The sequence below is a fragment of the Glycine soja genome, chromosome 18 (genome assembly GCF_004193775.1).
Source record: "Glycine soja cultivar W05 chromosome 18, ASM419377v2, whole genome shotgun sequence".
Taxonomy (NCBI): Eukaryota; Viridiplantae; Streptophyta; class Magnoliopsida; order Fabales; family Fabaceae; genus Glycine; species Glycine soja.
In genome coordinates, this window is record NC_041019.1 from 34141774 (window position 1) to 34167673 (window position 25900).

General features: G+C 37.3%; 2 long non-coding RNA genes across 2 annotated transcripts; both read right to left on the reverse strand.

The window, feature by feature from the left end:
* Nucleotides 1–23714: 23714 nt before the first annotated feature.
* Nucleotides 23715–24277, reverse strand: LOC114394677. The gene is made up of 2 exons (XR_003662812.1): nt 24068–24277; nt 23715–23929 (listed from the first exon to the last, which is right to left on the reverse strand). It is a non-coding gene; the product is annotated as an uncharacterized LOC114394677 (long non-coding RNA).
* An 870-nt stretch (nt 24278–25147) lies between these two features.
* LOC114394678 lies at nt 25148–25900 on the reverse strand. Its single transcript, XR_003662813.1, has 2 exons — nt 25840–25900; nt 25148–25753 (listed from the first exon to the last, which is right to left on the reverse strand). It is a non-coding gene; the product is annotated as an uncharacterized LOC114394678 (long non-coding RNA).

Below are 25900 nucleotides of genomic sequence, written 5' to 3' on the forward strand. Positions count from 1 at the left end.
TACTCTGGCCCAAAACGAAATAAACACCGAACAACATAAAATAAAATTGCGAAATTTCCTAATTAGAAATTAACTAAGATAAGCGCTGCTTTATTTGCCCTCTTCAAGTCCACAACCAAAATCCGGATTAAGCCCAATGTTTCATTAATTCCTGAAATTAGATTAAAAACATCAAATTAGCTAAATGAGCCCAAATAATAAAACTGCCTAATTAATTGACAATTAAGACCAATCAATAATTAAAATGGTGCAAAAAGGGTTTAGAAAATAGAAGAAAATGATGGCACATCAGTATCCAAGGTATCTTGCTACCTAAACATACATGTATATATTTTGTGAAGTATTTTTTTGCTACATACATGCATATCTAAGGTATTTTCACTACCTAAACACACAAACATATATTTTGTGAGGTATGACTACCCTCCGAGCTTGTCCTCGTTTTATTTAAATTCCTAGGATCATGAGCAACTAGGTGTGTCCTACTATGACTTGAGAAACAAAAGGTGATCAAATAACAAGCAGAAATTTAAAAGTTACTTGGTTGCCTCCTAGTAGCGCTTCTTTAACGTCTTGAGTTGGACGCTTGATGACTTGTCGGTCACGGACCTAGTACTTTGCTTATCTTTGGCTTTGGACTTGGTCGCCTGCTGGTCGGCCATGGGTCGTAGGCAACGCACTAACTTTTTTGTGGATGAGCTGAGGTTCTTTGGAGGTGGCGGCAGTGCGTCTATTGCCCGCTGCCGGCCATCCCCAAGCTGCTGGGGTGTTGCGCCCTGCGCCTGCCTTGGGGCGCAATACTTCTTGATGAAAGCTCAATTAGTAGGGGGCTTGATGACCTTGCTGGGGGTGACAGGCACCCCGTAGAACTGACAGAGGCCCGTAATTAGAGCTGGCAACTCCAAGTCCTTGTTGGCCTTCTTCGGGTCCACTGGGTGTCTTGCGGGCACAATTCCTGCAAAAAATAGATGACATCAGAAATGAGTTGGAGAAGGTGCATACTTACCTATGACATGATGGCGTGACCTTGCTGGGGGGAAACGGGCACCCTGTAGGACCGACAGAGGCCCATAACTAGAGCTGGAAACCCCAGAGCCTTGTTGGACTTCTCCGGGTCCACTGGGTGTCTTGTGGGCACAACCCCTGCAAATAATAGATGACATCAGAAATCAGTTGAGCGATGTGCATACTTACCTATGACATGATGGCGTGACCTTGCTGGGGGGAAATGGGAACCCTGTAGGACCGACAGAGGCCCGTAACTAGAGCTGGAAACCCCAGGGCCCTGTTGGACTTCTCCGAGTCCACTGGGTGTCTTGTGGGCACAACCCTGATATTTCCACAGGGGGAGATTGGCATTGTGGTCACCGGGTGGAATGTTGCTAAGTAGCAACGTCATCCATATCTGTGTAAGAGTGGTCATGTTGGTGCGCATGACCCGCACTCGTCTCTTTGCAGCGGCACGGGTGAAATCTTGCCCCGGTATGCATAGTAGCTGCATTATAGCCTCCCTCTCTAGTCGTGCTCGCACAGTTGGTCGCCCTTCAATATCAGGGGGTGGCCCAGGAACTGATAAAAGGAAACTACTCGCCCCTTAATCGGGGGCGCAAGTCTCGGTTAAGCATTAAGGGCAGAGGACCTTAAATTCTCTTAAGGTGTGGCTATGGAGCCCACTGAAAGTGAGGACACGTAGCCCTCTAAAGTCGATGACGTGTCACCCTTTGAAGGCGAGGGCGTCTAGCCCACTAAAGGAGAGGGTGTACAGCCCTCTGAAGGCGAGGACGTGCAACCCTCTAAAGGTGAGGACATGTAGTCCTTTGAAGGTGAGGGCGTGTAGTCCTCTAAAGGTGATAAGTACTAGTACCCAAAGGTCCACCCTTATGAAAAAGCAAGAGATCGACTCATCGAGAGGGCCAGTCATCCCAAATTCAAAAGATTGGACATTAGATGTAGGAAATCTATGCAGTTAACATGATTTTTTAGGGATGCAGATGCATGCAGCCTTTGTCATGAAATTTGGTAAATGCGGACCTCATATGAAACAATCCAAGGCAATGGAAAGTTGTACAATGTTCATGACATCCTTTCCCTATTTTGTGATTTTGATTTTGATTTATTATTATTATTATTATTATTATTATTATTATTATTATTATTTTTATTATTTTGGAAAACACAGATTGATTGTCCTTTTGAAAGAGGCGATAATTCATGCAACCTTATCCTATCTTTGCTAATCTCTCTGGGAACTCCCTCAGAGTGTTTGTTCTATTTGATTTAGTCACTTGACCATTTTGGAGTGACGGCCATGGAGCCGTTTGACGTTTAATCAATCCATTGAAATTCCAGGGTTTGTCCCCCCTCTTTTTTTTTGCTTAAAAACATCGACGGGTGAGAACTTTTGATCTGCCCCTATGTTCGCTTGAGGCTCATGCATGATGCCCCTCATTGCCCCAGTGTAGGGCTTTGAGGTACCAATCGTTGTCTTTCATCATGACCTTGTAGCAGGGAACCTATTGGGTGAGAACTTCTAATCAGCCCCTAGGTTCGCTTGAGGTTCATGCACGGTGCCTCTCATTGCCCCAGTGTAAGGCTTTGAGGTACCAATCGTTGTCTTGTCTTCACAACCTCGTAGTGAGGAAGAATGAAAGAGGCAGTTGATTCTTGCTAAAAGAATTTTCCAAGGACGAGAAATAGTTGAAGGATTTTTTCAGTTGATGGATTAAGTCAAATGACTCCTATGTAGAAGCAAGATGTTTTGATGTTTTGATGATGCCAAAGGATCAAGTGCTTCTAAGTTTTATTCAAGACAAGAATCCAAGAAAATCAATATATATGATCAAGTTGATCTCTAGAATCTTAGGAAGAAGTTTCCAAATTGAAAAAGCAAAAGGTTTGGCCAAAGAATTCTATCTAAATCATTTCAAATTGAGATTTACTCTCTGGTAATCGATTACCAGCAGCTGAAAATGTTTATAACAGTCACTAGAAATTCAAAATTTATAATGTGTAATTGATTACACATGGATGGTAATTGATTACCAGCAGTTCATTGAGCATTTTAATTCAAATTTTAAAGCCTGTAATCGATTACCAGAGGAGATTTTCAGAAAATAATTTCCAAGAGTCACATCTATTCAAACGGTTTATGAATGGCCATCAAGGGTCTATTTATATGTGACTCGGAAACACGAATTTAAAGAGAGTTTTCATTGCCCAAAAAGTTTTATCCTCTCAAAAAGATTCCTTGGTCAACCACTTGTATATCCAATAAGGAATTTTGATTGATCTTCATTGTACAATCTACCTCTTTTAAGAGAGATTTCTTCTTCTCTTCTTCTTATTTCTGAAAAGGGATTAAGAGACCGTGGGTCTCTTGTTGTAGAGGATTCCTGAACACAAGGGAAGGGTTGTCCCTGTGTGGTTCAGACTTTGTAAAAGGAGTTTTACAAAGAGAGTGGAAAATCTCAAGTGGGTTACTTGAGGACTGGACGTAGGCACGGGAAGTGGCCGAACCAGTATAAATCAAGTTTGCATTCCTCTCTTTCCTTAAACTTCTTTTATTTATTGTTATTTATCTTTTTCTTTGAAGAAGTTTATTTTGAATTGTCTTTTGAGTAATTCATGTTAAGGGTACATTGTTAATAAAAAAATAGAGAGTGAAAGTTTAATTGGGGAATAGTCTTTGTATCTTAATTCACCCCCCCCCCCTTAAGATAACTGAGGCCATTTGTCCAACATCCTATTCTTGATAACTCACTTCTCTCTAAAAAGACAAACTTTCCGGAATGATAAAATGAGGTTACATGAATATCTTGAAAACACAGTCAATCAAATGCTTTTTTCTTTTTCTTTTTGAACTTTTTTTTTATTTTGAAACTTATTTGTTTTGAACTTTACTCGTTGTTTTACGGCACCCCCACCAACGTGCAAGACGAGTAATTTCTGATTGAACGGTCTTGGAAGTCAGCACTCAGGAGCGCATGTCGCTTAAGCAAACAGACCAATGGCTTGCACCCACACTCCGGTGAAAGTTGAATAAGCAAAGATGCGTTTGTGAGAGGATGAGGGACAAAGATATCAAATTTATCCATTTTATTTAGCATTGTAACTGTGGTTTACAATAATCGTATAAACTTGAAAATCCTTATGAGTCATTAGAGACATCTAACAACAGCTTTCAAAATTGCCCCATGTGTGGCATCTCTTGTCAATGTCAGGATTTGCACGCGATCCTCCTCAAATTTCAGCCAGCCCGAATCAATTAGACCTTGCACCTTATGCTTCAGGGCCCTACAATGCAAAATGGAATGTCCCGGGGCTTCTCCATGACAAGCACACGTTGCGTTCGAGTCGTATTCTTGGAGAAATGGAGGTTGATGAACCTTGGTTGGGGTTATGGCTACCATTTGAATTATCAAGTAGATATGGGAGCAAGTCAGCATAGGACACTGGAATTGGGGTGAATTCTACAGGCTTTTTCGCTACAAAATTCATTTCTTGGTTGGTGTTTTGGTTTGTGCTAAAGGTGGTGTTCGTCATTGGAAGTGCGGTAGACAGGCTTTGTGGTTGATTTTAGGGATGGCCTTAGTGGATAACTGGGTGGTGGGTAAGGAGAAGGTTTGTTATTGGCTGAGTGATGACATTGTTGGGTTGGTAGGGGATTTTCTATTTAGGAACGACAGTCGTAGCATGGGTTTCTCCTTCATTCTTACCCTCTTCATTTGCCCCAGTTTTCTCATTTGTCTAAGCAGGATGATTAAATTTGCCTCTTTTCAAACCCGCTTTGATCCTTTACTCGGTGAAGACCAAATCCGCAAAGCTTGAAGGTGTGTAGCCCACCATCTTTTTATAGTAGAATACTGGTAATGTGTCTACTATCATTGTCATCATTTTTTTCTTTGTCATTGAGGGAAACACTTGGGCTACCAGATCCCTCCACCTTTGGGCGTATTCTTTGAAAGATCTGTGCCCCCCCTTTTTTTGCACATGTTTTGTAGTTGCATCCTATCCAAAGCCATTATACTGACACTGCCTAACGAAGGCGACCATTAGGTCCTTCCAAGAATAGACTCGGGAAGGTTCCAAGTTAGTGTACCAGGTAACAGCTACCCCAGTAAGACTTTCTTGGAAGGAATGTATCAGCAATTCCTCATCTTTTGCGTATGCCCCCATCTTCCGACAATACATCTTTAGATGGTTTTTGGGGCAAGTAGTCCCCTTGTACTTGTCAAAGTTCAGCACCTTGAACTTGGGAGGGGTGATGATATTGGGTACTAGGAACAACTCTTCTAGGTTAGCAAAGGCATAATCTTCACCTCCTTCAATGGCCCTGAGCCTTTCCTTTAGATGATCCAACTTTCCCATTTCCGCCATAGCATGAGGGTTTTTAATCGCTGTGGAATGTGAGGGGTGTGGTTGTGGGTGATACTGAGGGCCCTCCAAAGTGTTTTGCAGGGGTATATCACCAACTGCTTGCCCTTCAGTGGCATATCCGAGGCAAGGCTCGAAGTCGGCTAGATTGTGGTGGGGCATTTATGTGCCTTCCTCATGGGTCAAGAGACATGTGCATGATCAGATTGAGGTTGTTGGCTCTCAACGAGTATAGGAGTGGAGTTATTGACATTCTCATTGGGAGTGTACACCATATTGGGTGGCGTATAGTTGAGAGGCAAGCCATATGGCGGGAAAGCATACTCGTTTTGAATTTGCACATCATGGGGGCTGCCCGTACTTCCTAAATCTTTGCCTACCATATCTGAGGTTGGATGATTCATTTGCTTGAGGCCAGTTGGGGGCATCGAGTTCACCTTAGCAACAGCCCTGGTAGCGGCAACTACAACTGCATTAGCTTCCATTATCTTCTTCATGCTCATCATGGCCTTCATGTCGGCCTCCATCTGCTCTTGCCCCTCCTCTACTTCACCCATTACTCTAGCTCTAGCACGGGTTCGGTAAGGGCACCGTAAAGCGTGCCCTTTTCTTTTTTATAACAATGATTAAGTTCTCTTTTTTTTCAAGGAAAGAATGTAATGAGCAATGCAACCAATGAAAAGCATGGATGTATGCGAATGATGCACAGTTGAAGTATTGCAAATTTTTATGCGAGATATGGGGTTGAATCAATTTAGATTTTCAACATGGTCCATGACATCTTTGTCAAGGTGAACTGGAAGTAACATGGACTTCAACAGTCCTAAATGTGTTTGGCAGTATATGAAGCAGCGATGTAACTCGATCCATCTTTTGCCCCAATTTTTGCAAGATGGTTACTTCCTTGCTTCAACTTGACTTGATGAACCTTTCCGTAAAAGCATGAGCTTAGTTCAACCCCATAATCCAAAGAATGACAATTTGATCGCCAATACTTCGACAACATTTCATAGAGACGAAAGACTCGGGAATACGTATGCTATGCATGGAAAATGTAATTATGCAATTGAGATGCCCGAAGAAACATCTTTTCTTAGTTAACCATGCATTAGGTACAATGTTCAATCATTTTGTTTTTAAGTGAAACATGTTTATGATCCCAACATGGTTGGCTCATGGTACCGAATATATGCAACTAACAATGCTGCGTGAATTTTCATGCTTCCCTTTTTTTGTTTTTGTTTTGCAGAGGAAAATGCAAGGATCATGCATGAAAACAAAAGGTATGCAGTTTGTAGAACAAAAAGTATGTTGAATGCATATGCATGATGATGCAATGACTCATGCAAAATGTGACGCTGGAATATGATAACGGACAAATGCAGGAACGATATGTTCATTATGATGCCTTGAAGAGATGCATGATATGAAGGCATTTACGGACACGAGAGCCCGGAAAATCATCTCTTCTTACTTGCACATTCGGGGACGCAGTTCCCCATGTGTGTAGTTAAGAAGGTAATATGGACCTTCCGGCTTCCCATGACAAAAGACGAGACCAACATACAACGCGTGCGTGACGACATGATGTAGACGCGCAAAAGCATAACACGGGGATGCATAAAGTACGACAGTATCCACAAATAATTACAAGCAAAGGCGTACATGACATTTAGGACTACATGTATGGCAGTGTTTAAAGCGGCACGCAGCATGTTTGCTCTATGCCCCTATTTTAGGGACCTATAGGATAATATCTAGGGGTCTCTAATAACTACTCCCAACGATCCATATCTCACATGGTTGTTTTCTAGAGGTATCATCACTCAAGATAATAATATTGCGGCGGTATGGAATACCAGCGACAACACATTATAAAGAGAGAAAGCTTTAGACGAGGTTTCACTATTATCAAGCAAGTCGGAGACCTAGCATAACCATAGATCCACCTCCACTCCTTAGATTTCCATGAACCCGGGTATAGGGCCTCTTTTTTACTCAAACCCGTGGGTGCTTAGAATGCAGTGTAAAAATGTGGAAAAGACAACATTTATTATATTTACACAATTCAAAAAAATGCACACACAAAGTTTCACAATTCCACACTTTCCTAAAATAGGCCTAACTCACAAAAACAGTCCCCAGTGGAGTCGCCAACTGTCGCAACCTACCCTTTTGCGGGCGAGCTAGGCGAGGCTCACGGGTGCGTCTTCCAAAGGAGGAAAATGCGCGGAGTCGCCACCAACATTTATTTGTGGAAAACATCGGAAAAACCGAAGGAAACCGGTCATGAAGAATATTCCAGATTCGGGAGTTGTATTTACGTTTTAGGAAGGTATTAGCACCTCTGACGTTTGTCCCAAAGGACAACAGCCTTAGATTAGGATTGTGTGAAATTATGTATCTAAACTTTTATTTCTTTTTTTATTTTTGAGGTCGACAAAAGCGGGGCTCTTGCTCCTACGTACCCTCCATTGATGAGGAAATCAGACCTACGTAGTTCTTTCAAAAGAGCGAATCAAGCGATTCTTTTTACTTGGAAGGTGGCCCTTTTAAGACGTTGGACCTTAAAATGATCCATTTTTACTTAGTGAGAAAAACTGAGGTATCGAACCTTAAAATCCTTTTTAGTGATTTTTTGCGAACGAGCTTGACTTTGCGAGTTGATTTTAGCCTTAGTTTCACTTTAGTTATTAGCCAATTCAATTAAGAAAGAGAAATCCCAAAGAGAAACGTCCGATTGCTTTTTTTGGTTTATTTTACTAAAAGATATTTTATTATTATTATATTATTATTTTACCTCTTTTTGGTTTCCAACGTGGTTACGATATGACCGAACGGTCGGATTTCATTTTAACAGAAATTACCGAATATTACAATTCGAATGATCGGTGGAATTTTATTTTATTTTTTTATTAGGCGAGAAAATGACTTAAGTAAATGACTAAAGCACGCCAAAAGGGGGTACGGAAAGTAAATGAAACGAAAATAATAGTACGCGAAACAAATGGGGACCACCAAGGGTACATAGAATGAATTGAAAAGTTCGATTTTGGGAACTTACCGGTTGAAGACCGAAGAACGACGAAGAACGAACGACGAACGACAAAGAACGGTTGAAAATCTTCGCGAAATCACCCATAGAAATGTTACGGAAACGTTACGGAAGCGCCTCGGCTTGGATTTTCTTCACGGAAACAATTTTCCTCACTAATTTTAAGTGATTACGAAGTACCAGAAGGGCTGAATCCCTTTCACCTTCACTCCTCCCTCTATTTATAGGAAAATAGGGGAGGAGCTTGCCACCCAGCTCGCCCAGGCGAGCCAGGTTGCTTCCTCCAGAAGCAACCGCCTTCTGGAGGAACATCCTGGAAGGCCCAAGTGGGTCTGGTTGCTATTTGCATCCCCTTTTTTTTACTAAATACACCCCCTTTGCTTTTTTGGTGATTCTTTTTCCGTAACGTTACGAAACTTTACGAATTTCGTAACAATACTTGTTTTCTTTCCATAAGGTTATGGAACCTTACGGGTCATGTAATTACTCCTTTTTTAGCTTTCGGAATGTTACGGAAACTCACGGATTGCGTAACAATACTTCCTTTTGATTTCCGGCATGTTACGAAATTTCACGGATTGCGTAACAATGTTTCCTTTTGATTTCCGGCATGTCTCGGAACTTCACGTATTATGCAACAAAGGGTGCCAAGTACCTCAAAGCGGTCAACCAAAGGTTGCATGCCATCAAACAATAGTCCCCGGACGAAATTAGGGTATGACAGTATAGATAAAAGATCTTCCTATACTATGTACTATTTAATTTTGGATGATGAGTCGATTTGGTAGTAGGTTTAAGTAAAGGTTTCATAAATTAGAAATGGAAATAAAGATTTTAAGAATAGTTTGATTTAGGCTTAGCCCACCAAATGTCAAAAACAGTCAACCAAAGTTAAAGTAAGGAGTTGTAAGCCAAGCAATTAATGACAGTTTTGTAAATAGAAGCAAGTTTAGCCAAAACCTTGGAAATTAGAGTTTTGAACGCCAAATCAACTATTTGATTAGTGTAGGCCTAATATAATGGAATGGACAGGACCTTGATATAATGAAAGATAGAAGATTAAAGTTTCTTGCAAGATGAATAATGACACTTTAATTAATCCTAATGAAACAAATTTGGACCGAAAAACCTAATGGGCCAATGGGGCCCAAAACTCTAAGATGTAGCGTTATAGTACAAGTAAAGTAAACACTCTCCCTTGCTCTTCATTCATGCGCAACCACTTCTAGAGTTTTAGAAGAGAGGATAGAGCTTTTCTCTCTTTCCTTGTGTTCTCTCTCTAACTTCATGGCCATCCCACCTCAAGTTCTCACCTTTACAACTTAAATCTTATCCCTTGGACTTCAAATTTAAGGAGGGAACTCTAGAAGACAAGGGTTTTTCATCATTCCATTTTTTTTTTGCATTTTCTTGAGATTTTGAAAAATCTCTTAAGGTATTGAGAGTTTCTATTTTCTTTAATGTCTATTTTGGTTTAGGAGGTTATCCTCCATGAGTATGGGCTCCTAGAGTCATTTTTATATTATTTGGTGTTGAAAGTTTGTGCACACAAGTTGTTTGAGAAATTTCAGCTTTGACATACTTCACACAGTTTTTTACTTTGTTTGATTCACATACTGTTCGATGAAAATAAAATTATATTTGAAAAGTATATTCTTGGGGAATATGAATATATATAAAATACGTTAAATTTGAATCAGAATTGAATTTACTATATCAACTCTACAAATTGACCCTTCTGCTAAGTGTTGTGTTTTGGCATTCATGCATTGCTTTCATAACTGGTATTGTTGTGGAGATGCTACTAAAATTTGGGGGATAACATTGCAAAATAGGCTTCATAAGCTTTAAAAGTTGGGGTCACTTGTAACTTACCTCATTGATTTGTTGAGAAAACTAATGGAGAAAAGAGAGTATGTGTAATGATTTTTATTTTCTGTCTTGTATGAGCATCCTTTAGCAAAATGGGTATTTCTCTTTATGGTTAACTTTGGAGATAGACAAGACTTTTTATATTGGTAAAGTTTATAGAATTTTTTTATATGATAAGTATAAGTTATGCAATAGGTTTTCAAAATACTCTATAGAAGAAATAAAAAATATAAACTTGAGTTATAATATAATTTTTTTATCAGATAAATATATTTATGTATAAATTTTGTTTGGGTTGGCTAGATTGGATTTTAAAATGAAATCCAAAATCTGATTTTATCCAAAACAAACTGGTTTATTAAATTTTCATTTGTTCGACCTTTGGTTTATTCAATTTTCATTTTTTTGATTGATTTATTCAAAAAGTTATTTGATTAAATCAGTTTATAAACATTCTTAAGAAAACTGGTAAAGTGTACAATTAAGTCTATTAACTAGTAAAGTACGCATTGGTTAACAGATCTACACCCTTAAACATTGATAGATTAATATGTATAGTACTTTCTTTTGCCTATGATTCTTTAATGGACATTCTCTCCTACTTAATTTTTTTCAATTTAAGGTAAAAGTTAATTAGGAAGGAAAAGTAATTTTGAGTTGCATAAAAAATTCCTTTTTGTTTATGGTAGGGATAAAAGATCTTCATATATTGTGCTATTTACTTTTGAATGATGAGTAGATATGGTAGCACATCATACTTAACTTAGGTTTTTCTTTTTTAATGAATTTAATTACTTATATTGATACCTATATTATATTTATTAAGATAGAAATATGTAGACACAAAATAACATAACACCATGACTTAAAATTTAGTAGTTTTCAATTGAAATTCACAGAACGGGAAGGAATTATGGTATATATATACATCAATGATTAATACTCCCTCTGGTCTCATATATAAGAAAAAAATTACTTCACATAGATTAAGAAAGCTAGTTGAAATCATTTAATTTTTCTAATCTCAAGTACAAAATAAGGTTATTCTTAAAATATGCTTCATTAAAACCTGAAACCCTAAACAAAATAGATTCCTTAAAAATAGAATTACAATTGAATGAAGAGTGTTTTAGGAATGATATCATTAAATTAGGGTGAAATTAGTTAGATTTGCTTATTTTTTATTCCAAGAAACAAGGGAACTTTTTTCTTATATATGAGTTTAGAGGGAGTATAATCTATGAAAGTTGTTCAAAATTAATGAAAGGTTGTATCATTTCATGAAATTATGTGTCTATTCATACAAAGTGCACATAAGAATAGATGCAACTCATCATAAAAAGCCCAACTAATAGGGAATATGAGATCATTTGCATCAAATCACCAGATTCTTTGTATCCATGTCATTTCCTTTCTTCCCTTACGCACAGAGAGAAATAAGGAAACTATCATCACCAATGGTTTTCTTTGGTATTCCCTAGCTTTTGTGGAGTCATAAACTCCTATTTGAACTAACATAATACAATATGCATATATATAGTAGGCCTTTCATGAAACAAGTGCATAAATTGAGTGTATGCTTAATATTTACAAACAAACACAATATGCATATAGATGAAAGTAGATTATTGTATCTTGAATCATTGACAAAGTTCATTCCTTATGTAATCACTTTAAAAAGTTTGAAACATCTAAAAGATCATATTTCTCTTGAACAATTGAGGTAATAACCTTGTTTTTGAACAAGAGCAACGTAATAAAATGATACCAAAGGTTTATATGTTCACCAAAAGGTGTATGTAATGGAGGAAGGTGCATTGAGCAAGTTCTCTAAGAATAGGAAGCGGGATTTTTTTTATTCTTGTAGTTTCACAAGCAGTCATAGTAAAATTGCATTTACAACTTCATTAACTGTTGGATTGGGTTGGAATTTTGTGAGCCAATTCAGGATACATGATTCTTAAATCTGAATCTTTGGTTTCTTTATTGGTTGCTTGTGGTGAGAGATATTAGTTTGTACTATGTACGATTTTTTTATACTTTCATCTTCTTGATTCTCTATTTATATGTTTGTTGTTTTAGTTGTTTAACCAATACTCACTTTTATCTAAAACCATGTGATTTTTATAATTGAGGAACGTGATTTGGATGTATTGTTAAAAAAGGTGAGAGATATTTTGTTCTTTAAGTTGTTTGATTAATTGAGGAACGTGATTTGTGCACTTACTTGAATACCTATAATCTAAAACCATTTGGTTCAAATATATTTTTAAAATGGTGGGCGATTGTGTGAGATTTTCAAATTATTTAAAGATTGAATCCTTTCATGAAATTTTGTGTACATTCATATAAAGTGAAAGTGTGAATAGATGCACAACGACTCTTCATCGAGAAACATGAGATGTGACTCTTCACCAAGATTCATGAGATGTGACTCTTCACCAAGGGCCTTGAGATGTAGAAAATCACCATATTCTTTGTATCCATATCATTTCCTTTCTTCCCTTATGGACAAAGAGAAATAAGGAAACTATCATCGCCAATGGTATTCTTTGGTATTCCTTAACTTTTATGGAGTCATCACCTCCAATTTGAACTAACATAATTCAAAAATTTCACTCGTGCATGTGCACACACATATCATGTAGAAGCATTGGTTGATGTAGAAAGATATTATAAAAATACATACCTTTCATACACAAACAAACATATTGCTAAATCCTACAAGTTCATGTCATACTTTGATTTTTTGAACATTCATGTCATGTAAAGTCAATGTATCTAGTCTATTGATTCTCTCTTCAAGATCCATAACTCCTTCAAGAAACTGCCTTGATTAATTCATCTTATTTCCATATTTATAATCTTCCTCCAAAGCCTCCATCAGTTGTTCAATGGTGTCTTGGGAAGGGTTTCCAAATTGAATAGTTTTCAAAGGTGAAAATTCAGGTGGAAACATCAACATCATTATTTAGAGTGCTATTTTGCCGAGTAATATTCTTTGCAAAATCATGATGATGAAACAATATTGATTGCTTCCACCATACTGCATAATGTGTGGTAACATCTATGTTAGATATGGGTATGCAGAAATTTTTCCATGCAATGAGTTTGGTCCTAGAGAATGTAGCCACACAATCAGAAACTTCTTGATGCATTCCAAATTTCATAGACACTCTTTATGTGGTAGGTACTTTTGTATAATACATTTGTGTGACACCAACCATTGAAACTCTCATGCATATAACAAACAGAACTATTTTTATTTATCCAAATTACTTTCATATGGCAACCCCAAGTTTCATTTTTTTTATAAAAGCCTTAAACTTACAAACATATTGAACATAAGGGTGCCAAGGAAAATAGTCCCTAGCTGAATCCAGGGTAAATATCCTACACAGGATAGGTTCTTCATGGTTGATCAAGCTAGGTTATGGTTGCAAATTTGTGAATCTCTCCAACACCCAAATTTGCATCAAGTAGTAAAAGGGTGACCAAAAAGTTACCTCTTATCACCAGTCTAACCAACTATTGTTTTCTTCCACAGACCTAAATCATTTTATATGTTGGCTAAAACTTTTGGGCCCAAAGCTGATTCTCTACAATAAGATGAACAACAATAAGGAAAACAAACTTTCTCACCAAGCCACTGGGAGAGAAATCAATCACTGGCAACCAAGTTGCAAGGAATGTTTCATGCTCAATTTCACTCCCACTATTGACAAATATCCATCCTTGTTAATGTATAAACCCCATTCCTTTTACACCTTGGAGATTGTTGTTGTCCTGTTGTATGTATCAATTTCTTCTCCACCTTCATCATTTCCTAGCTTTTAAATGGGGTGAAGACAAATCACCAACAATTGGAAAACCGTCCAACACCATCACATCCTCCAAGGTGACATTTTTCACCCTAGGGACACAAAAAGGTATTTGTTTTAGGACACCACTTCTCAACAACCGCAAAACACACATTTTCAACCCAAGATATGTTTTGGGATTGTTGGGAAGTGGTGTCCTGAGACAAATACCTTTTTGTTATCATAAGGTGACAAATACATTAGCATGAATGGATTTTTGTCAATAGTGGGAATGAAATTTAGCATGAAACATCCCTTGCAACTTAGTTGGAAATGATTGGTTTCTCTCCTAGTGGTTTGGTGAGAAAGTTTGCTTTCTTTATTGTTGTTCATCTTGCTGGAGAGAATTAGCTTTAGGATCAATAGTTTTATCCAACATATAAAATGATTTAGTTCTATTGAAGAAAACAATAATTCGTTTGACGAGTAATGAATTGAAATTGGAGTTAACTCTTTGGTCACCCTTTTACTACTTGGTCCAAACTTGGGTGTGGGAGAGATTAACAAATTAGAAACCATAGCCTAGGGTGATTAACCATGAAAAACTTGTGATATGTAGGTGGAACAAGCTTAATCCCTTGAAAATTGACAGTATGAGATTTTCCCTGGACTCAGCTAGGGGCTATTTTCCTTGGCACCCTTAATTATGTTCAACATGCTGGTAAGTTAAAGTCTTTTTATCCCAAAAATTAAACTAGGTTAATAGGTGAGAGTAATTTGGATAAATGAAAATAGTTTTGGTTGTTAAATGCAAGAGCGTTTCGATGCTTGTTGGCAACAATGTATTATACAAAAGTACCTACCATATAGAGAGTGGCTACGCAATTTGGAAAACATTAAGAAGTTTTAAATGGTGTGACTGCATTCTCTAGGACCAAAGCTATTGCATTGAAATATTACTGCATACCTATATCTAATGGGAATTTGTATTTTCTTGCTAAGCTTTTTGAGGAAGATATTACCACACGTTATGCAATATGGTGGAAGCAGTGTCGTCATCATGATTTTGCAAAGAATATTACTTGGCGAAAGAGCAATCTAAAGCTACTTTGTCATCATGGACGTCATGTATCGAAAGCAAACACAAATGGTAATGATGCTGATGTTACACCTGAATTTTCTCCTTTGAAAACTGTTGATGTAGCTTGATGTGTCACCATTTTCTCCTAATTCTTAACCCTTTTTGTCACCATTTTAATTACTGATTAGACTTAATTGTCAAATTAATTATGCAATTTTATCATTTGGGCCTACTGGACTAATTTTGTGTTTTTAATTTAATTTCAGGAGAATTATAAGCAATTGGGCTTGAATCCGGAATTGGGCTTGGACTTGAAGAGAGCAGACAACTTTATTTTATCAAACATTATCTTATCCAGTTTTTATCTCATCTAGATATTATTTCATCTAGATTTTATCTTATCTTATCTTATCTTATCTAGATTTTATTTCATCTAGATTTTATTTTATCAAATCTTATCTTATCTAGTCCAGATTTTATTTTATTTATGGGCTTGTACTTAAAATAGATTTGTAAGCTTTGGGGCTGAGAACCTATATAATAGCACCAAGGTTTTAGTTTTAGGAGTCTTTTTCGTTTTGGGAGAAAGAATAATTTTAGGTTTGCAATTCCAGTTTTTACTATTCATGTAACAATAAAATTCGTTTTCTGCTTCAATCTGCAATTTCGTTTTCTACTGATTAATGGAAGGCTAAGTCTCCAGCGTTGTTTTCTCTTGAGGATCAAGCACAACTCTCTTGGAGGTTTTATTATTACTATTGAATTCTGATCAGTTTTTCCTCTTCACCAATTACTCTGTATTTGTTGTTGTTAATCCATGCATGCTTAGTGCTTGATTAATTGTCTCTGCTCTTAATTTACGTTCATGCTTAATGATCAGTTTCGTTCATGATTAATTGGTGTATGTGTTGCTTAATCACATAATGACAGTCTTATGTTAAATTTTGCTTAGTAATTTAATTTAGGGTTGGATTAAGTGGTTGAACTGATAAAGGATAAATTCTTGTAACCTAGGATAAGAGACTTGCTTGTGAATCAAGGGGAAACAACGCGTTTTAATTCTGATATTTTCCAATTAAAATTTGCTTGCTATTTAATTTACAAAAACAAACAACCCCCCCCCCAATTCGTTACTATTTTATTACTATCTGTTATGAACGTTTGGTTGACCATTGCTTGTTGGGAGACGACCTAGGATCACTTCCTAGATACTGCATTTTTAATGTTTATTTGATTCGGGTACGACCTCGATCAAATTTGGCGCCGTTGCCGGGGAGAAGGGGGCCAAAGGTTCATAATAGTGTTTAGTTATCTTATTTTGTGTAGCATTATGTTTTGCATTTCAGTTGCATTCCCTATTTAGTGACTGTTTTTAGCGACTGATTCAGCTTTGTGTTTTGCTGTGAACAGTGCTAAACAGTGATTAGTGGCTGGGAATTAGCGACTGATTTTGCAATTTAATTAGCAATTTTTATTTTGATAGTTAAAGTTGTTATTTTTGGCTGATTTTTTGTGTGGTAGCTTCTTTTGGTCCATATCTTGTGTGAAAAATACCAGGAGCACTTAGTGTGGCAGTATTTGAGAGAGAGAAAAATTTTGGAAACTTGTTTTTAGCAAAACTTAAAACGCCCATAACTTTTGCTCCAGGTATTAGAACGACTATTATTATATATGCATTTGGGGTAGAAAAAAAATTTCCTATACTATGACAACCGGCTGGGGTCTCCCAAGCTCCAAAAATAAGTCGTTTACTAAGTTTTTTTATTTTTTTTTATTTTTCAAGTATTATTGTCCTATTTTTCTAAACTTTGCTTAGGTAGTTTTCATAGTTAGACTTTGAATTTTTTTTTTGAAATTTTTTGTGCTATCTTTTCATGATTTTAGGGTGTTCCTCACAAAATTTCAGCTCATTTTAATATCGTTTGAGTATAGCTGTAGTTTTACCCCCTTGTTAGGTGTTTATTGAGAAACACATTATTTGTTGCATATAGTGCATGACAAGGGGCAATCCAGGTGATTTACACCCCTTTGATCCTGAAATAGATAGAGCCTTTCATATATTAGTTAGGCATCATGTGCATCCTGGTCATTCTATGCATTTGGAGCATTTTGAGCATTCTGTTGAGGGTGATTCTGAATATTCTGATTTTGAGCATTCCACCACTAATTTTCATACTGAGAACATGGCTCAACCTCCACCTCGTGAGAGGACTCTTAGGGAGATGGTTGCATCTGATTTCACTTATGAAAGCTTGTGCATTCAATATCTTGATGAGGGTGCTCCATATGTTCTCAAGACTGGACTAATACATTTGCTGCCCAAGTTTCATGGTCTTGCAGGTGAAGATCCTCATAAGCATCTTAAGGAGTTCCATATTGTTTGTACCACCATGAAGCCCCCTAATGTCCATAGATGATAATATCTTTCTAAAGGCTTTTCCTCATTCTTGGAGGGAGTGGCAAAAGATTGGCTATACTACCTTGCTCCCAGGTCAATTTTCAGTTGGGATGACCTTAAGAGGGTGTTCTTGGAGAAATTCTTCCCTGCCTCTAGGACCACTGCCATCAAAAAAGACATTTCAGGCATTAGGCAACTTAGTGGAGAGAGCTTGTATGAGTACTGGGAAAGATTCAAGAAATTGTGTGCAAGCTATCCTCACCACCAGATTTCTGAGCAACTCCTTCTTCAATATTTCTATAAGGGACTTAGCAACATGGAGAGCAGTATGATTGATGCTTCCAGTGGTGGAGCTCTTGGTGATATGACCCCTGCTGAAGCTAGGAATTTGATTGAGAAGATGGCTTCCAACTCCCAACAATTCAGTGCAAGAAATGATGTTATTGTTCTTAGAGGAGTCCATGAGGTGGCCACGGATTCATCTTCATCTACTGAAAATAAAAAGCTTGAAGGAAAACTTGATGCCTTGGTCAACCTAGTAACTCAGCTTGCCATGAATCATAAATCTACACTTGTTGCAAGAGTCTGTGGTCTATGTTCTTCTACAGATCACCATATAGATCTCTGTCTTTCTTTGCAGCAATCTGGAATCAATAAGCAACCTGAAGCTTATGCTGCAAACATTTAAAATAGACCTCCTCAGCAGCAAAACCAATAACAGTAGAATAATTATGACCTTTCAAGCAACAAATACAATCCAGGTTGGAGGAATCATCCAAATCTTAGATGGGCAAGTCCTCTACAACAACAATAGTTTGTCCCTCCTTTTCAAAATGTTGCTAGTCTGAGTAAGCCATATGTTCCTCCTCCAATACAGCAGCAACAGTCATAACAAAGACAACAAGCAGCTGAGGCCTCTTCTCAACCTTCCTTAGAGGAGTTAGTGAGGCGAATGACCATCCAGAATATGCAATTTCAGCAAAGACAAGAGCCTCCATCCAGAGTCTGACAAATCAGATGGGGTAGATGGCTACTCAGTTGAACCAAACTCAGTCCCAAAATTCTGACAAATTGCCTTCACAAACTGTGCAAAATCCAAAAAATGTGAGTGCCATCACCTTGAGGTCTGGCAACCAAATTCAAGTGCCTCCACTAGTAGCAGCACCTATACCTGAACCTATCAAGCTTCATTCTACACCTGAAAAAGAGGATGAGATACTTGCACAAAAGAGACAGCTTCCTAACAAAAATTTTCATGCAGGTGGGCCTTCTTCTAGTAATTCTGACTTACAGCAGCCTCCTATCCCTCTTCCATTCCCACCAAGAGCAATTCCAAACAAAAAAATGGAAGAAGCGGAAAAGGAGATCTTGGAGACCTTCAGGAAATTAGAGGTGAACATACCTCTGCTAGATGCCATCAAGAAGATTTCAAGATATGCCAAGTTTCTAAAGGAGTTGTGCACCCACAAAAGGAAGCTCAAAGGCAATGAAAGGATTAGCATGGGTAAAAATGTGTCAGCATTGATAGGTAAATTTGTTCCTCACATTCCTGAGAAATGTAAGGACCCAAGTACTTTCTGTATACCTTGCATTATTGGGAACAGTAAATTTGAGAATGCCATGCTAGATCTAGGAGCATCAGTTAGTGTCATGCCTCTGTCCATTTTCAATTCTTTATCTCTTGGACCTTTGCAATCTACAGATGTGTGATTCATTTGCCAAATAGAAGTGTTGCTTACCCCGCAGGTTTCATAGAGGATGTGCTAGTTCGGGTTGTGAACTTATTTTTACTGTTGATTTTTATGTTCTTAATATGGAAGAGAGATTTTCCCATGGTTTAGTTCCAATTATTTTAGGCAGGCCATTTATGAAAACAGCCCGAACCAAGATAGATGTTTATGCTGGCACATTGTCTATGGAATTTGGTGATATTGTTGTTCATTTTGACATTCTTGATGCCATGAAACATCCATCTGAGGATCATTCTATTTTTTGTGCTGAGATAATTGATTAGATTGTTGATGATTATATGTTTCATTTTGATTCTGTTCTTCATGGTAGGAAACATCCATTTTTATCTGATCTGCATACTTGTCATTCCTTATGCATTGAATCTGAATCTGAGCTTGAATTTGATCCTGTATCTGATTTTTATGCTGAGAGTGAATTTGAGTCTGGTGTTGTACCGCTTGATGTTGATTTTTTAGAGTCAGAATGCACTAACCATGTTGCAGGAAGTACATATACTTCTAACTTGCTTTATGAGGTATAGACTGAGGAACCTTCTTCTTCTCCTACCATGGTTCCTCCCATTGTTTAGCCACCACCCACACCAGAGTTGAAGCCCTTACCAGCAAACCTCAAATATGCTTACTTGGAGGACAAGGAAAAATTTCCAGTGATCATCTCTGCCTCCCTTGCTGCTAAGCAAGAGGGGAAGTTGTTGCTAGTTCTCAAGAAGCACAAGAAAGCCATTGGATGGACTTTAGCAGACATTCCTAGGATTAGCCCATCTACCTGCATGCATAGGATACTTTTAGAGGATGGAGCTAAGCCAGTAAGGCAGCCACAGTGGTGACTCAACCCCGTCATTCTATATGTGGTGAAAAAGGAAGTGACCCAGCTCTTACAAGCTGGAATCATCTACCCCATTTCTGACAGCCAGTGGGTGAGTCCAGCCCAAGTGGTTCCTAAGAAGACAGACCTCACAGTGATCAAGAATGAAAAGGATGAGCTTATCCCCACAAGAGTGCAGAACAGCTGGCGAGTCTACATTGATTATAGGAGGTTGAACCAGGTAACCAAAAAAGATCATTTTCCCCTGCCATTCATTGATCAAATGCTTGAGCACTTGGCAGGTAAGTCTCATTACTATTTTCTTGATGGTTTTTCTGGTTATTTACAAATTCATATTGCTCCCGAGGATCAAGAAAAGACCGCATTCACTTGTCCCTTTGGCACTTTTGCCTATAGGAGGATGCCCTTTGGCCTATGCAACGGCCCTAGTACCTTCCAGCGGTGTATGCTTAGCATTTTCAGTGATTTTTTAGAGAGCTGCATAGAGGTGTTTATGGATGATTTTACTGTTTATGGATCCTCTTTTGATGCATGTTTGGATAGAGTTCTTAATAGATGCATTGAAACTAACATTGTGCTGAATTTTGAAAAATGTCACTTTATGGTAGAACAAGGTATAGTTTTAAGGCATATCATTTCCAGTAGGGGCATAGAGGTAGACCCTGCAAAAATAGATGTTATTTCACAATTGCCTTACCCCTCTTGCATGCGAGAGGTTCGTTCTTTTCATGGTCATGCAGGGTTTTATAGGCGCTTTATCAGGGATTTTAGCAAAGTGACCCTTCCACTATCCAATCTGCTGCAAAAAGAGGTGGAGTTTGATTTTGATGACCAATGCAAAGAGGCTTTTGATTGCCTCAAGCGTGCGGTGACTACCACCCCTATCATTCAAGCACCTGATTGGACAACCCCATTTGAGCTAATGTGCGATGCATCTAATTACACATTGGGGGCTGTCCTTACTCAAAAGATTGATAAGTTGCCTCGGGTGATCTACTACACTTCCAGAACCTTGGATGCTGCTCAAGCAAATTACACTACCACAGAGAAGGAGCTATTAGCGATAGTTTTTGTTCTTGAAAAATTTCGTTCATATTTGCTTGGTACTCGTGTTATTATTTATACTGACCATGCAGCTCTAAAGTACCTATTGAAGAAGGCTGAATCAAAGCCTAGATTGATCAGGTGGATGCTTTGGCTCCAAGAGTTTGATTTGGAGATCCATGATCGGAGTGGTGCGCAGAACATCGTGGTTGACCATCTGAGTAGGATTGAGCGTGTGTCTGAGAAGTCACCCATTCGGGATGATTTTCCGGATGACCATTTGTACATTCTGTATGGTATTTCTGATTCCTTCCCCACTCCCTAGTTTGCTAATATTGTGAATTATTTGGTTGCTTCTGTTTTTCCTCCCTTAGCATCTAAAGCTCAAAATGATAAAATTAAGAGCGATGCTAAGCATTATATTTGGGATGACCCCTATTTGTGGAAGTTGTGTAGTGACTAGGTTATTAGGAGATGCATTCTAGACCATGAGATTGACTCAGTCCTGCAATTCTGTCATTCTTCCGCACCAGGTGACCATCTTGGCATACAGAGGACAGCTCGCAAGGTGCTTGACTGTGGTTTCTATTGGCCCACCATCTTCAAGGATGCATGGAGAATCTGTAGCACTTGTGAGCCTTGTCAGAGAGCAAGCGGCTCACCTTCATGGAGACAGCAAATGCCTCAACAACCCATGTTATTCTGTGAGGTGTTTGATGTTTGGGGTATAGATTTTATGGGGCCTTTCCATGTCTCTTTTGGTTTTGTTTATATTCTCCTTGTTATTGATTATGTTTCAAAATGGGTGGAAGCCAAACCCACCAGAACTAACGATGCTAAGGTCGTTGTGGATTTTGTTAGATCTAATCTATTTTGCAGGTTTGGAGTCCCTAGAGCCATCATTAGTGATCAAGGCACCCATTTTTGTAACAGATACATGTATGCCTTGCTAAAAAAGTATGGGGTCGTGCACAAAATTTCCACACCTTACCACCCCCAAACTAATGGGCAGGCTGAGATTTCAAACAGGGAGATAAAAAGGATCTTGGAGAAGATTGTGCAGCTAAACAGAAAGGATTAGAGCACCAGGTTGGATGATGCTCTTTGGGTGCATAGGACTGCCTACAAAGCACCCATAGGAATGTCTCCTTATCGGGTTGTCTTTGGCAAGGCATGTCATCTTCTTGTAGAGATATAGCACAAAGCCTACTGGGCTGTAAAGACCTGCAACTTCTCTATTGATCAGGCTGGAGAGGGAAGGAAGTTGCAACTAAGTGAGCTAGATGAGATCTAGTTAGAAGCCTATTAGAATTCCAAATTCTACAAGGAGAAGACCAAGAAGTTCCATGACAGCTTGATAGCTAAGAAAGACTTCGTGGTTGGACAGAAAGTTTTATCGTATAACTCTAGGCTCAGACTCATGAGTGGTAAGTTGAGGTCAAAGTGGATTGGCCCTTTTGTGGTGACTAATGTTTTTCCTTATGGTACAATTGAGATCAAAAGTGAGTCCATAGATAAGAGCTTCAAGGTCAATGGACACCGGCTGAAACCATTCCTCACAAATCCCTGCATAGTGGATGCAGTGGTGGAGGAAACCTCCTTAATTCACCCTACTTCTCTTCCGCCATGATTTAGGGAGTTTTCTTTTTCTGTCTCCTTCTTTACTTTTATTGCACTTGTCCAAATTTATTGATTGCTTTGATTGTTCTTGATCTTATGATTGTGCTACATTGAGGACAATGTGTTGTTTAAGTGTGAGGGGGGGGGGAGAAGATTGTTCTTTAATTTTGTTGGGTATTCTAGTTTAATTTTATTAGGTTTTCTAGTTTAATTTTTTAGACTTTCTAGGTTTATTTTGGTTATTTTGGTTTTATGTTTTGTGTACAACATTGCATGTTCTCTTTGAATTATAGGTTATGTACAGGTAATGGGTAATTGTTTTTGAAATAGTAGTTTCTTGGCATTTTGTGAATTGAATCCTTGTTTTTCTCTGCATGTTCCCTTTCTTTGTTTTGAAGCTCATTACAAGCCTTAAGTGAAAAACCATGATTTCACCCTACCCTAAGAGTGTGTTTGGATGAGGAAATTTAAAATTCTAGGGAATTTTAAATTTTGAGAATTTCAAATTCTTCAATTTAAATTCCTTCATTTCTAAAATTTTGTGTTTGGATAAGAAATTAGATTTCTTCATTTTTAAAATTTTTTGTTTGGATAATGAAATTAAATTTCTTCATTTTCAAAATTTTGTGTTTGGATAAGGAAATTGAATTTCTTCATTTTTAAAATTTCTTATTTTGATAAAATAATACAATGCATTCTCTTTTAAAATTTTATATTTTAATAAAACAATTTTTTAATAAAATAATTATTTTTTTCATTAATAAATTCTATGTACTATTTGTCGAGTGTGATATTCCAATAAATATGTACTATTTTAATCTATTTCAATTAAAATATATAATTTAACTATTTAAATTATTATTTCATTTACGACACACTACACCACTCACAACATAAACAATATTTAGTATCATTTCACCTTAGAATGTTATTTAGAAGTCTATAGATGAAACTTGTTTTTTTGCCAAAGTCATTGGTCAGTAATGCAATTACACCAAAAAAAACTTAGACGGAAATAAAATCTAGTCACAAAATAAGTCCAACTTCCAAAATAATTCTGAATTTTCTAATTGCATTTGCTTCAACACAGGAACTCCTTCACATATTTTCTGCAAAAGAAGACATAATGTTAAGTGTCACTAAACAAATCATATTTGTTAAAACATAATTTGTTATATAAAATGAAAGATATAAATGTAAAACATAATTATACAACATCAGCATACTTGTCATGATATCAAGCGTACCTGTAATTTGACATCAAGGCATAAAAGATAAGATGTAATCCTCTTTCTCATCCAATGGAAGAGCTTTTATAATCGCAAACTTAATGGGATTTTCTGTCAACCAATCAATTGCTCTATGTCTAAGTGCACCATTAAAATTAGGTATATTATCTAGCTCACTCACCACTTCATGTACCACTTCTTGAGCTTCTTGTATCTCCATCTTTTTTTTGTTCTCCATCTTCTTCTTAGTCACTTCAACAAATTTTTTCAATGACTCAGCTACTTCTTTCATTGAGGAAATCATCCCTTCTTTCTCTCCACTCTTACTTGGGCGAATGTTTTTTCTCGTGGCAGAACTTGATCCCTCTAAGTCAAAACTCACACTATGAATTGATTCCTCTTCATTTGTTTCTTTGCTCATGATATCATCTGCATCTAATGCATTTTTTGCTCCGAGTCCAGTAGCTCTATCCTTTGCACATAGGTCAACAATATCATCCCAATTAGGCCTTTGAATCGAAATCGTTTGGCCTCTTCATGTGACTTGAAAAAAAATAGAAACATGTTAATAACAACACAAATAATAACTACTATTGAATAAAATTAAAAGATAATTGGCTACCTTAACATATTCATTCCATGCAATTTCATTTTCAACAGTAATCATGTACTTTGTGCTATCCCAGTCAAATCCACTTTGACTAAGAATGTCACTCAATTCCATACCATGTTCTCCAAAGCTTAAAACAATTCTTAACATTATCTGCCATGAGGTGAACTCCAAAAAGCTTGGACAAAATTTGAGCTGCAGTACTGTATGCTACTGCTTTCCAATTTCCATCACCTTTATTGCCCAAATTTCTTTGATCTCTAAGCAAATCAGCTAGCACACGCTCCATTTCCAAGTTCCATTCGAAGTAACTTCTTGTGTCCTCACTAGACATCTTTCTTTTTCCACTTGACTTGTTCTTCACATTGCTTGATTCCATTTCTCTAGACAAAAAAAAATAATCTCACATATATAATTACATATATATAAAGGTGAGACATGTCAAATTAGCATTCTACGAAAGTATAAAATTAACTACACATAAAAAGAAAACAAAATCCAAAGTATTATGAAATACAAAAATCCAAAGTATCACACATACATGAGTATAGAGTCAATTACACATAAGAAACAAAATCCAAATCCACTAAAAACATCTCCCTAATCAAAGTTTCTTCTTATTTGATAGGTGGCAAACATATTCATTGCTAAAGTATCACGAAATCTTGTCCATTCCTCAGTTGCTTGGATAGTTGTGACTTCATCTCCAATATTATTTGTGACTCTTTCCATTTGTTGATTGATTAACTCATTGTCAACAACAGATAAAAGTTCCAAGTCTTGGGCTTCCAAAATTGGATCACTTTGTTGTTCATCTCTTATGAAATTATGTAGCATGAAACAAGCATTAATAATTCTTATTTGTGTTTTTATATCAAAAAAAGAATGAGTTCTTAATATACTCCATCTTTTCTTCAATACCCCAAATGACCTTTCAATAACATTCCTTGCACTTGCATGACGAAGATTAAATAACTCCTTATAGTTTTGAGGAGTGTTTCCGATCCACTCATTAAGATGATATCTAGTCCCTCGATAAGGTGCTAAAAATCCAGGGCCATTTGTATACCCCGCATCCACAAGAAAATATTTACCTACAATGGTTAAAAAAATATTATATATAAAAATATGCATATTTCTTTTATATGTTAAATAAAGTTTCATCATTTCATGATATTACCATTTGGTATATGGAGACAATTTTGACGAGACAAAGCATCTCGCAATACTCGAGAATCTCC